Source organism: Prunus dulcis, chromosome 1 (genome assembly GCF_902201215.1).
Source record: "Prunus dulcis chromosome 1, ALMONDv2, whole genome shotgun sequence".
NCBI classification, from domain to species: Eukaryota; Viridiplantae; Streptophyta; class Magnoliopsida; order Rosales; family Rosaceae; genus Prunus; species Prunus dulcis.
The window spans coordinates 13,330,994-13,343,144 of NC_047650.1; the positions used below are offsets into that span (position 1 = coordinate 13,330,994).

Below are 12,151 nucleotides of genomic sequence, written 5' to 3' on the forward strand. Positions count from 1 at the left end.
GCTTACCTTTTGCGTGCAATGAAAGCAAGAGGAAGACGATCGATCTTTAAGTTCAGAGACGACGAAGAAGGCGAGAGGAAGACGATGAAATACTCTGACAGTGCTCTGACAAGGAAAAAAGACGAAAAGTTTTCTCTGGGAGATTGAAATTTTTAATCGGGTTTGGAAACAGTGCATGTGTAAGTCGAAAAGTTGATACATATAAAACCATTTCAAAAAAATAATACGGCGGTTACATATAACTACGTCGTTTTTAACTAACACGACGAAATATTTGTTTTGCGACGTGGAATTCTTTCATTTAACGTCGTTACGTTTAATATAACCGACGTGGATTTGAATTTTTAAATTATGAATAGAATTTTTTTTCCCGTGACCTTTCAGTTTATTTTTCAATTACAGTGCGTTATAAATAGAGTTTTTTTTTCCGGAGGAAATTTAAAACGAAGGAAATTAATATTCTGGAATATGTAAAGTTTCTTTTTTGGATGACAGATTTAAATAAAATAAGAATATAAAAACAACGACTGTTTTTTTTACTGTCGTCGTTTTTCATCGTCTTAAGTAAGACTAAGACGACGTAATATATTTGTTGAGGGACGTTGATTTTTTTAAACGTCGTTAGGTATAATATAACCGTCGTTGAAAATTGTCTCTCTGATTGCAAATTTGCAACGGCGTTAGGTATAATATTTGTAGATACACAAACGCACACACATCATCAACTTCCAAAAAATTGTCTCTCTGATTGCAAATCTGTGTCATCTGTTAAGATTATGATGTGGAACAGAGTTCCATCTCTTAAGATTTCGTAACCCTTGGGTTCTCAGAAAAATCTGATTATGTCAGCGGTTTTCTATATAAACCGTCGTGGTTATTTCAATTCTTGTCATTAAGTAGATCTATCGACGTAGGATAAGAAAATCAAAGAAAAAAATTGTTAACAAAAATTCTAATTAAGACGACGGTTTAAATTAAATGTACGACGTATAAAATTAATAAATACGACGTTAAATTTTATAGAACAATTTAAAGATAACGTCGTAGAACTATATGATAATGACGTCGATATATTTATATTTTCCGTCGTTGTAAATTATTTTAATACGGCGATATTTTTTATTTTAAAGCCGTGGATTTGTTTGTAATTATACGGCGTTTTATACGAAAACCTCGTCGTTTTATTTTATGAGTAAAAACGGCGGTTTTTATTGAAATCGTCGTCTTTAATTTCTACGTCGGTCGATTCATAACTTCTGCCGTTCTTTGTTGGCTTTGATTTTACACTGCGGAAATCTGTTTCAAATAGGCGTCGGTTGTTTAATTAGGTACGTCGTTGTTTTTGAACAGCCATTTGAATCTCCATTTTTTAGTTGTCTAAGGTGGTATTACACGACGGTGTTTTTAGAACCGTCGTCTTTTTAGAAACCACAGCGGTTTTCACTTAGACCGTCGTTGTTTTCTGGTCGTGTTTTTCACTTTTTGTAGTAGTGTCTAGTGGCTCAAGATGCATTGATTCTCTCTAATATAAGTAGAGTGCGAGGCTAGTGCTACAATACTCGTGCCTTCCCTATAATCAATCTAGATGTGCTTAGTACTTCGATTTAATTACAAGGAAAACCCATTAAGTTCAAAGAGAATATGAACATCACAAGAACCCTAAAAGTAGGATGTTTACATTAGGCATTCAAGAAACCAATTCACTTGGATGATTCTCACTTCATCCATTTGTTTCTTAGGAAGACATGAGGGTACAAATAATCCCAACAACCTCAAAAAGCATGCTTTCAAAGGTATCAATCAAAGATAAACATACATCAAGGATAGATTATTTTAATGAATCGAAATTCATCAACAACATCTAGACATTCATTCACTCAAACATCAAAACAATAGAGTATTCATGTTTAGGGCTTCAACCTAAGCCCTAGCTATGGAGTTTAGTTCCTCATACTTATTTCAAATACAAATTCAAAATATAACTAGAAAGAGTTTACAGATTTTGTGAAAGTGATGGAAGCTCAAGGTCTTCAATGGTGGAAATCTTCTTCCACTTCTTGTTTGGCTGCACCTTGTCTTCCTTCTCCAGAACCAATCTCCAATCTCTGCTCTATCCTCTGCAAAAATGTATCATGGTTCAATGAATGGCTGATGCCTCTTTTTCTTTTGCTCATCCTTCTCTCTCCTCCTTTCCAACTCACCCATCAATAATATATTCATTCTTTTTTTATGTCAGGATGAGATTTTTGGTTTTTATCTTCACAAAGATGCTCTTTGTCTCAGAAAATTGCACTCCATCAAAGTAAGTTCTTGTTACCAAATGGTATGGTAACAAGAAGAATCAGGATGACATCATGGAGGTAAAAACTGGCCCAAGATAAATCTCTAGAGCTATGGTAAAATGCTAGATCAGTTGGAAAGGCTATACTTGCTCAATTCAGCTCAAATTCAGATATTTTGTAGTCAACATCCATTGGAACAAGTTTCATGAAGATCTTCACCTCATCCGAGTACTGGGGCATGCTGATCCAAGGTTAAGAAGTTGACCTACATAATTGAACAAAAACAGAAATTATAACTAATAATGCATTTTTAGCTCATTTTCATTCTAACCAAGGTAAAATCTATGAAAACCCAAAAAGGAAGTAAAATGCTATAAAATGTCAAGAACTAACTAAAAATATTGGGTGAATAACATGATAAATCATGTGTAAAAATGAACCCAACAATACTCAGTGGCTTGAAAAAGATGAATTATGGACACTAGTTCTCAACAGTATGTGGTGCATATTTAAATGTAGTTGAGAACGATTTTGAAAGATGATGCAATGCATGGTTAAATTCAATTGAGGAATGTTGTGATTGATCTTGTTTTAAAAAGGGATTTGTGTCAGTGGATTTATGGAATAAGAGGAATTTTGTGATAAGTTTTGGTATATGGCTTTCAAATCCACCACAGTCTAATTATTTATAATAATGCCCCACGAGTCTCGAAGACGCCTGAATCGTATGGTGCGAGGATTTACATTCTCAAATTGATTATATCTTCCTGGGTCCTGTAAGGGGATTTGACAGATATGCGTTCTCAGGCTGACTACTTGCCCCTCGAGTTCTGCGAGGATATGCGTTCTCGGGCTAACTATGTGTCCCCCAAGTTCTACAAGGATATGCGTTCTTAGGCTGACTACATGTCCCTCGAGTTCTGCGAGGATGTAACAGACATGGTACATGGAATTGACGGAATATTAGTGGAATTGACAGGTTATGAATAAGGGTATGCCTAGGTGGAGAGTATTTGAGTTTTGAGATGTTTTAAACTAAAATTGATGATTTTATCTTGGTACTTATTGGTGAAGGTTATAATACATGTTTTTCGATTTATGAGACAAGGATTTTGAGAGTTTTCTAAGTTTTCAAGGATTTTATACAAATCACAACTATTGTCTTAAATGATAAGTTTGTTTTTACATCTAGAAGATGGAGGCATGTTTTTTTTCAAATCGTTGATATTGATATTAAGGTTTCACGTGGCCAGTATTGTTTTATTAACTTTCTCGTTTTTCTACTTATTTTTAATGAGCTATTATGTATATGTATTTGTATCTGCACATATGTGATGGGTGGAAGATTGTTCTGAAATCAATATCTTTTGCTTAAGTTTCAGTGGATTAATTAGAGTTTGAAGCCTTTGGTTTTAAGGAAGGTGTAATTCATGTGCTTACATATGGGTTGAAATTTGGTTTCTTGTATAAAGAACTACGTGTTGCTTGACCCCTCGGTAGGCAACCTAGGTGTAGCTGTAAAATAAAATGTTGAATTATGCTTTGTAAAACCGTTGTAATTGAGCAAATTTTTGGATTACAGTTAATTCTCGTGTATAACAAGGTGAATGTTAGGGTTTTGATTATGTTGTACGGGCTTGAGTTCCATTTGAATCGCTGTTAAATTGCGTATGGATGAAATTCTTGCATGTTGAATGATTGTGATTATAGAATTGTGTTTTCTATAGGTGCAAATTTATTGGAAATGAGCATTTTTCAGGGGAGACTCTGTTGGTTTTCAGGTAGAAGTCAATTCCTAAAGCAGTTTTTGAATTAGGGCAAAAATGGCAGTTTAGTCATTCGTCTCGACACCTGCCAGGTGTTGGGCTCACAAGGGGTTCGACACGGATTCCAAAATAGAATTTGGGTCGGATCTTGTCACGAGGGCCCTGTGCGGTGGCCCCACTTGCACCACCCCAGGTTCGCCCCTGTTTCTAGGTCATATATGTATTTCATTTTTAAGTTTATATTAATATATTATTGGTTAATATGCTTACTTGAATTAGCAAAAATACATATTTGTTCTCGTTTTCTTATTACTAGCCTCTCTGCACACGCTTCCGCGCATGCGAGAGGTTTTTTTTATAAAAAATTTAAATTTATTTTAGAATTAAAAAAGATAATGGATATTTGTGTTCCATAAAAATAGGATCCATTATCTGAATTTTCTTTTAATTTTAATTTTTTTAATACGAAAAATTGTGAATTTACCATATTATCCTCATTTAATTAATAATTTCAATTCTTAATGTTTGCATTAACCAAGGGCATTTTTTGGTATTTTGAATGTTTCACCATTCTCTGCCTTTTGCTTTATATATATAGATGAAGAATTGTTATGTTGCTAGAACTACTCATCAATTAGATCCAACTCCACTCATCAATTAGATCCAAATCAACTCGTCAATTAGATCAATTAGAATTACTCATCAATTGTTATGCGCAACACAAATAAGTATCCACTCGAAGTGAATTCATGTAGGAGGTTGACTAAAACTACTTATCAATTAGATTCAAATCCATATCAATATGACGGAGGTATCCATATCCATGTGGTGTTGAAAAAGGTATCCATATCCAATTGGATATCTAAGAAACAAAAATCACTCCCAAAATCAAGGTATCCATATCTATATGGTGTTGAAAAAAGAAGAAGAAAGTTTTTTTTTTTTTTTAAAAAAAATTTAAATTGGGGTTATGTGTAATTTTCTATAATAAAAAAAATTATATAAAACTATCCTTAAAACACTTCAAATATTTTGAAAATGGAAGCTTGACGTTTTGAACCCCTGACCAACTCCCATATAGCCCACATGCCAACCACTAGCATACCACCACTCTTTTTGTAATGGAACGTAATTACAAAATAATAAACGTATTTAATACTTGAGATATTTAGTCATATACCCATTCTTAGCACTAAAACTGCAAACTAATCTTACACCATTTAATTCCTATAAACAAACCCAAAAAATGATAGTAAGCCCTAGGGCTAGTCAATGGGCCGGGCCGAGCTAGCCCGGCCCAAATTTAATGAGCTTGGACCTGGTCGGGCTGGACTTTAAAGAGGAGAGAGAAAATATCGGGTCGGGCAGGATGTTTTAAAAAAATTCAAAGCCCAAGCCCGACCCATAAGCCGGGCTTGAGAAAGCTCATCGGGTCGGGCCGGGCTAAGCCCAACGGGCTGAACCTAAACGGGCCCTACTTCATTAAAAAAAAAATCATAAACTTAATCATAAGGGCATTTTAGTCCAAATTTGAGATTAAACTCACTTAATTCCAATATTTTCACATCAAACCAAATTCATAAAACACCCAATAAAGTCACACAACTTACAAGATTTTTCACAAAAATAATAAAACAAAGTATTATTTTTGAGGTTATTACATAATTAGATCATAATACGTTTTAACAGATAATTTTAATAATAAGTATAAAAAAAAATATTTTTTTAAAGGATGGTATGAATAAATATGCAAATATTTGGTGATGTGTTCAAGAAAAGCATGACTATATTTGGTGGTACGCTTATGTTTCGTGATATGATTATATTTGATGATGTGATATGTTGTTCATCTTATTTATATATATATATAATTGTTGAATTAATAATTGACACAAATTAATGTGCTAATCATCCAATTATAAACTAGGAATGAGTAAAGAAAAGTAAATGAAATGAAACAAATTATATATGTGATTTAAGTGATATAATCCTAAACCTAAACTCTTATTTATAAATAATTATATATGTATGTGGGCCTAACGGGTTGGGCTTTTGTGGGCGGGCCGGGCCGGGCTTTCTTGGGCTTAATTGGGCCGAGCCTATGGGCCAGGCCGGGCTTTAGACACCCAAGCCCAAGCCTAGCCCGGGCCAAGGCAGGCTAGGCCATCTCAAAGCCCATAACGGGCCGGGCCGGCCTTTTTTTCAATGGGCCGGGCGGGCCCCCATCGGCCCATGAGCCAATAGGCAAAATGATGAGGCCTAGCTGGCCCTATTAAATTTAATTTCGATTATTAAATTACTTTGATGCCCTATTGAGTATTTTGGATTTTTTAATGAGGTTTTAAGGTTGGGTTTGTTTTAAGAAATCAATGACAGTTTTGTAATTTAAAAGAAGTTAAAAGCTTTTTTGTTATGTTGTAAATGAGATTTGGGTGTATTTCTAAAGTCCATTTCATATAGGTTTTTTTTATAATTTGGACTCCTATATTGGATATATTAGTGAATCTCCCTTAATACTTTCCATTCCAGCAAAAAAGAATTATAAACCAACCCTCTGCTACTAAGGACTGGGTTAAAGCCGCCCTTGCTACTGTGATTAAGGTGGATAAGGTGCATTCTTTTATCTCTTGGAAACCTCATGGTCCTGCTCAGTTTAAACTGAATTTTGATGGGTCTAGACGCACCTCCTCTGGTTGTATTGGGGCTGGGGTGTGATTCGCGATGCTTCTGGTAGCTGGATTGGTGGTTTTTCTATGAACCTTGGCCAGGGCCATATATTGGATGCTGAAATCTGGGGGTTATATTTTGGACTTAAGCTTGCTGTGACTAAAGGTATAACCTGTCTTATTATTGAAATGGATGCTGCTGTGGTTGTCCATCTAGTCAAGAATCTTGATGGCTTGGCTCACCACCCCTTTGCTTCCCTGATTAATGCTCGCTGTGCTCTCATGAAGCATTTTGATAATTGCACTCTCCTTCATATCGATAGAGAAAAAAATAGTGTGGCTAACGGGTTGGCAAACTGGAGTTACAACTTAGATTTGGGTATCCTTTATTTTGAAGAAACTCCCACTACTACATTTTACTATTTGCGCGATGATTTTTTGTGCGACGAATACAGCGACGGAAAAAAATATTCATCGCTCAAACCACCAAAAACTTGCGCGACCAGAAGTTTCGTCTCACAAAAAAGCTTAGCGCGACAAAAAAAGTAGTCGTTGAGCAAAGTGATGAAGAAAAACGCGAGTTTATTTTCTTTGGCTCGACACACTTGCACGACAACAATAATCGTCGCGCAAAATTTGGTGACACGAAATGCGCCACAAATAGAAATCATCGCGCAAATAGTTGCCACACGAAATGGGCGACGGATATTATTCGTCGCGCAGTGCACTCGCAATGAACATGCATTTGTCGCGCAAAGATTTGGGAGACAAACATGCGTTCGTCACATAAACGTTTGTGAGACGAACAATTGTGTTGTCCCTAAACCTTTTGTGCGACGAAGGTTAACCGTCGCTCAGTTTTGCGCGACAAATGCAAAAACTTGGTCACACAAAGTCTTTCTTCACTCTCTTTGAGCGACGGATTGTGCGCAACAAAAAAAATTTGTGCGACTAAATGTAATTTTGCGCGACAAAATTCTCTTCATCGCGCAAATCGTAAAAAGTAGTAGTGTCCTGCTTGGATTGATTCTCTTCACCTTGATGATATTCTTGGTGTAGCGAAAGCTAGATTAGTTTGTTCTGATTCCTTTTAGTTGCTGTTGTGTTCGGGGTTTATCCCCTCCAGTTTACCCCCACAAAAAAAAAAAAAATAAAAATAAAAATAAAAATAAATATATAAAACCAACCCTTTATTGTTTGGTCAATAAACCTAACCCCCTTAAAAATAGAGCTTGACTTGAGCAGCCGCCCCGCCTATTTGCACAATTCCTTGCATTTCCCTAACTCTCCATGTGAATGTGCAGAGCAGAGTTGAACAGATAATATCAGAATGCTCTGAAATTAGTAACTTCTCCTTTAATCTCTCTGTCAGTAGTGGGTTTGTGACATTTAGTACTAGAACTTACTGCACTATGGGATTTGTACAATTTTTGGAGTATTTACTCATCAGGAAAGGTTTTGGATTCGAGTCTTAGCATTCGTGTTGTGTGTGTAAGTTTAATATGCTATCGCTTCTTTCAATAGTAAAAGTCCTCTTTACAAAAAAATTTAAAAAAAAAAAAAAAAACACACAATCCTATCTTTCCACCCACCATTATTCATAAAATACCAATTATCTTCCCACTCACCAAATTAATAATAATATATTATTAATTAATTAATTAATAAACAATATAAAATACTATAAAAAAAGAAAAGAAAAAAAAGGGAGACTCTTTCTCTCTGTTTTACCCGATCCCATCCCCACCAATTTCAACACACCCCAACCATCAAATTCACCCCCCACAGCCCAGCACCCTAGCCACAGAACTCAACCCAGATGCTGCTTTCTCGCTCTCTCTCTCTCTCTCACTCATTTGAGAGGTGCAGACTTTGAGAGCCTAGAATTGTTAGCTGATTCAAATATCAATTAAAGGTCTTTTCATATTGTTAATACTGAAAATTTGGAGGTGGATCTGCTTGGGATCTTTTGATTGTGGGGTAGTGACTGTTAAAGAAACAAAGAGGGAAAATAGAGAAGAAGGAGGGGTGAGCTGGTGGAGGCGAAGAGACAGATGATGGGGTGAGGTGGGGTTAATCTTTATAGCTTTTTGTTTATTATCTTTTTCTCTTTTTTTTAATTGATTTTAATGTTTTTTTCCCTAAGTTATTATAAGTCATTTTATAAAGAGGTAAATTTGTTTTTATAATTTTGAAAATGAGGGGTTGAGAAAATAAGACAGTTTGGTTGAAATAGCAGCACTCTTTTTGTTAGAAGCATACTTAGGACGTTTTGAGCAGGAGCTCAAATCTGTGGAGGCTGAGAGCACCAAGAACCCATGGGGAAGGTGAAGATTCAGTCTTTAGTGTTCCACGCCAATGTGGATTGATATTTAATGTAGGATGTTTTTTTATTTTTCGACCTTTTCTTTTGTATATGCAGAGTTTAATCGACTTGGCACTGATCTTGCACAGTTGAAATGTTCGTTAGATTTTGTTGAAGAAAAGGTTGGTTTTCCGTTGGTGAAACAATATTAGTTTTTTTTGGATCAGACTCTTTGGTAGTATGACAAGGCATGCAAGCCAATTTGTTTGATACAAATGGGTTTGAATGGAGACCTATAATCTGCTCTTTCTTACAAGTCTCTGAATAGAGGTTGAATTTAATTACAGTTATCTGGTGTATACACATGTAATTTATCCCTTTATCCCTTTAATGTTACAGTTGTTGAAAGTTCCCAGATTTCCATAGTGTAGTAATCTGCACATTATGTGATCCCTTGTTGGTGGTTTATTCGTTCTTTTCATTTTCTCACTTTAGCTTGACTGCCTCACCCCCCAGGTTGTATATGATATCTTTATTTCCATAAGTTGGGAATGTTTGAATTTTATTTGGTAATCACATATGAAATCTTTCAAGATAATAGTTGTGTACCATTTGTAGGATCTGGAGAAAGCAAAACTGGGTGCAGATGTTGATTACCATAAATGTGGGAAAGATCTGTTGGATCCGATGAATGTGAATTCAGATAAGTTTGAGGTTTCATTCATATTATACAATACTGTTTGCTTCTAGGATATTCTTGATGCTGCAAAGTCTTTGATGTTTGTTTTTCCAGTACCCGTCTTATGATTTCTAAAATTTGTTTCTTTCTTTGTTGTTGTCTTCATGCTATTCTTTTGTTTTTGTTTTTTAAAAAATATTTCCTCTACTGCAATTGGTAGCGCTTCAATAATCAAAAGGCATTTAGCAAACAAATTCCTCTAAAATAAAGGACAGATTTCCACGATTGAATTCAGGACCTGGCAGACAGCAGAAACTATCGAGCCAATCACAACACACACGCACACTTGCATTACCTAGTCATATTTTTAATAGGTTTTCTCTCTCTAAAGGTTTTTATTTTTTTAATCTTTGACATTTCTATTGAATTATGTGCTCCCTCTAAAGGTCATATGATCAGATAGTAGTTTATTTTTCTATCTTTCTATACTTGCTCAATTGGCTCATGTTCTTATGAATAAGTATAAATACTTGGTGACCTTATTTCTGATTATTTTTCTACAGAAGGTGCTATTTATGAAAGAAAAAAAACATATTCAGTATATTGTTTTATTGAGTTCATGAAATGCACTTTGCAGGAAATCTTCATTGCAGTGGTTTGTAACAAAAGTGCAAGACAGAATAGTTCTATGCGCCATGAGGCTACTAGTGGTGAAAAATGCAAACAAATCAAGGTGAGACATTTTCCTTAGCAATTTTGGTGTATGTATTCATTATGCTCTTAAATATTTTCCAAGATAATTGAATTCCATATTTGTAATAACGATTCCAAATAGTATTATATAAGGGCTCATTACCAAAAGCGTAGTAAATCCAAATGTTTTCATTTGGAATGCATCAATCCATGCAGACACTCATTGGAGTACTTGGATAAAGATGAGACAGTAGTGGCTCATGTGGTTGGAGGAGTTGATGCATTCATCAAGGTCCCTCAAGGTTGGCCATTGTTGAGTTCTCCATTGAAACTGATATACCTCAAGAGCTCTGACCAACATTCAAAGGGAATTTCTTTTAAGTTTTCTGTGCAAGGTTCAGGTAAGTGTACACCTCCTCATCTCTTACTAGTTTCCTTACTTCGGGGTGGATATTTGAGAAATTTCATCAAATTGATGGCAGTTGCAAGCATGCCTAGTGAGCTTAAAATTTGGATATTTTGGTTTCTTTTGAACCAGTTTGAGCTTATATAAAAATATACAAATATGTGAATTGTTCATACAAAAAAAGCTATTAGATTTCATACAAGGTTATTATTTTCAATAATATGAAAGAAAGGTTGAATGTTGATGCAAACTCAGATCCTCTAAGCATGTAATTGTTCTTGCAGACATTCATGTATTGTCTCTACAATAATAGTTTCTTCGTACTATGCGTTTTCTCAAATAATTGTGCATTATGTTTTTCTTGCGGTCTCTTTTGGTTCCTAGTGTCATGTCTTTCTGTTACATGTATAAATTCAAAATTTAAAATAAAAAATGGTAAAGTCCACTGCAATGCCTGGTTCTTTTTTGCTGAACTTTTCCCTCCTTTTGGTTGCATGATTGTTCATTGTTTAGGAATTGGCAAATTCGTTGGCTGTACGAATTCGGCAGACTCTATCGAGTTTTGTGGATGCTGTTGAAAAAATACTTGTAGAGCATTGTTGGTCATATACATCTTGTACTGTTGTACACTAACAAATTGATTATGATCTTGACTTCTGGTTAAAAGATGGATGGGAAGGAGGTCATGACTTCTTTTGCTCATGAAGAGGCCCGAATTATGTTTGGGTGGAGTAATTGATTAATATATATTTCTTTTCCAGCATTCAACAACAGTCATTATATGAAACATATGCAGAACAATGGGGTAAAAGATTAGAACACCTGGATTAATGGAACTAGATAAACAACAAAACACAACAGCATTACCGACGAAAAGCATTGCATTCACTTGCTTCAGATTATGTGTTCGGCGACGTACACACTCCTCAATTGTTGAGCTTCCTCCCCTCTCAGCACCATAAACACTGGATTATCTCCCTTAGCCCAGCAGCTCTTTCTTCTCCTGTACTGTGATTCATTCCGATCTTTCATGGGGTATTTTTCTAGTTCTAAATTGTCATGTTTTCCCTTGGCATTACCTTGACCATCATCTCTTCCAATTTTTATGGGCTGATTCTTCTCTCCTCGGCGTGCTCTGTTACGTGATTCATCTTCCGAATCTGAATGCTGAACAAGGTTTTTCTCACTTCGACCTGCTCTTTTACGCGATTCATCTTTGGAGTCTGAATGTTTAACATGGTTCTTCTCACTTCGCTATGCTCTGTAACGGGATTCATCTTCTGAATCTGAATTCTTAACCCTTCGATGTGCTCTGTTACGTGATACATCTTCTGAACCTGAATGCTTAACATGG

At 35.5% G+C, this 12,151-nt stretch overlaps 1 long non-coding RNA gene across 1 annotated transcript; it reads left to right on the forward strand.

The window, feature by feature from the left end:
* The first annotated feature begins 8,434 nt into the window (after positions 1–8,434).
* Positions 8,435–11,503, forward strand: LOC117620786. Its single transcript, XR_004584861.1, has 7 exons — positions 8,435–8,781; positions 8,969–9,041; positions 9,137–9,201; positions 9,638–9,733; positions 10,336–10,431; positions 10,608–10,792; positions 11,311–11,503. It is a non-coding gene; the product is annotated as an uncharacterized LOC117620786 (long non-coding RNA).
* The last annotated feature ends 648 nt before the right edge of the window (positions 11,504–12,151 follow it).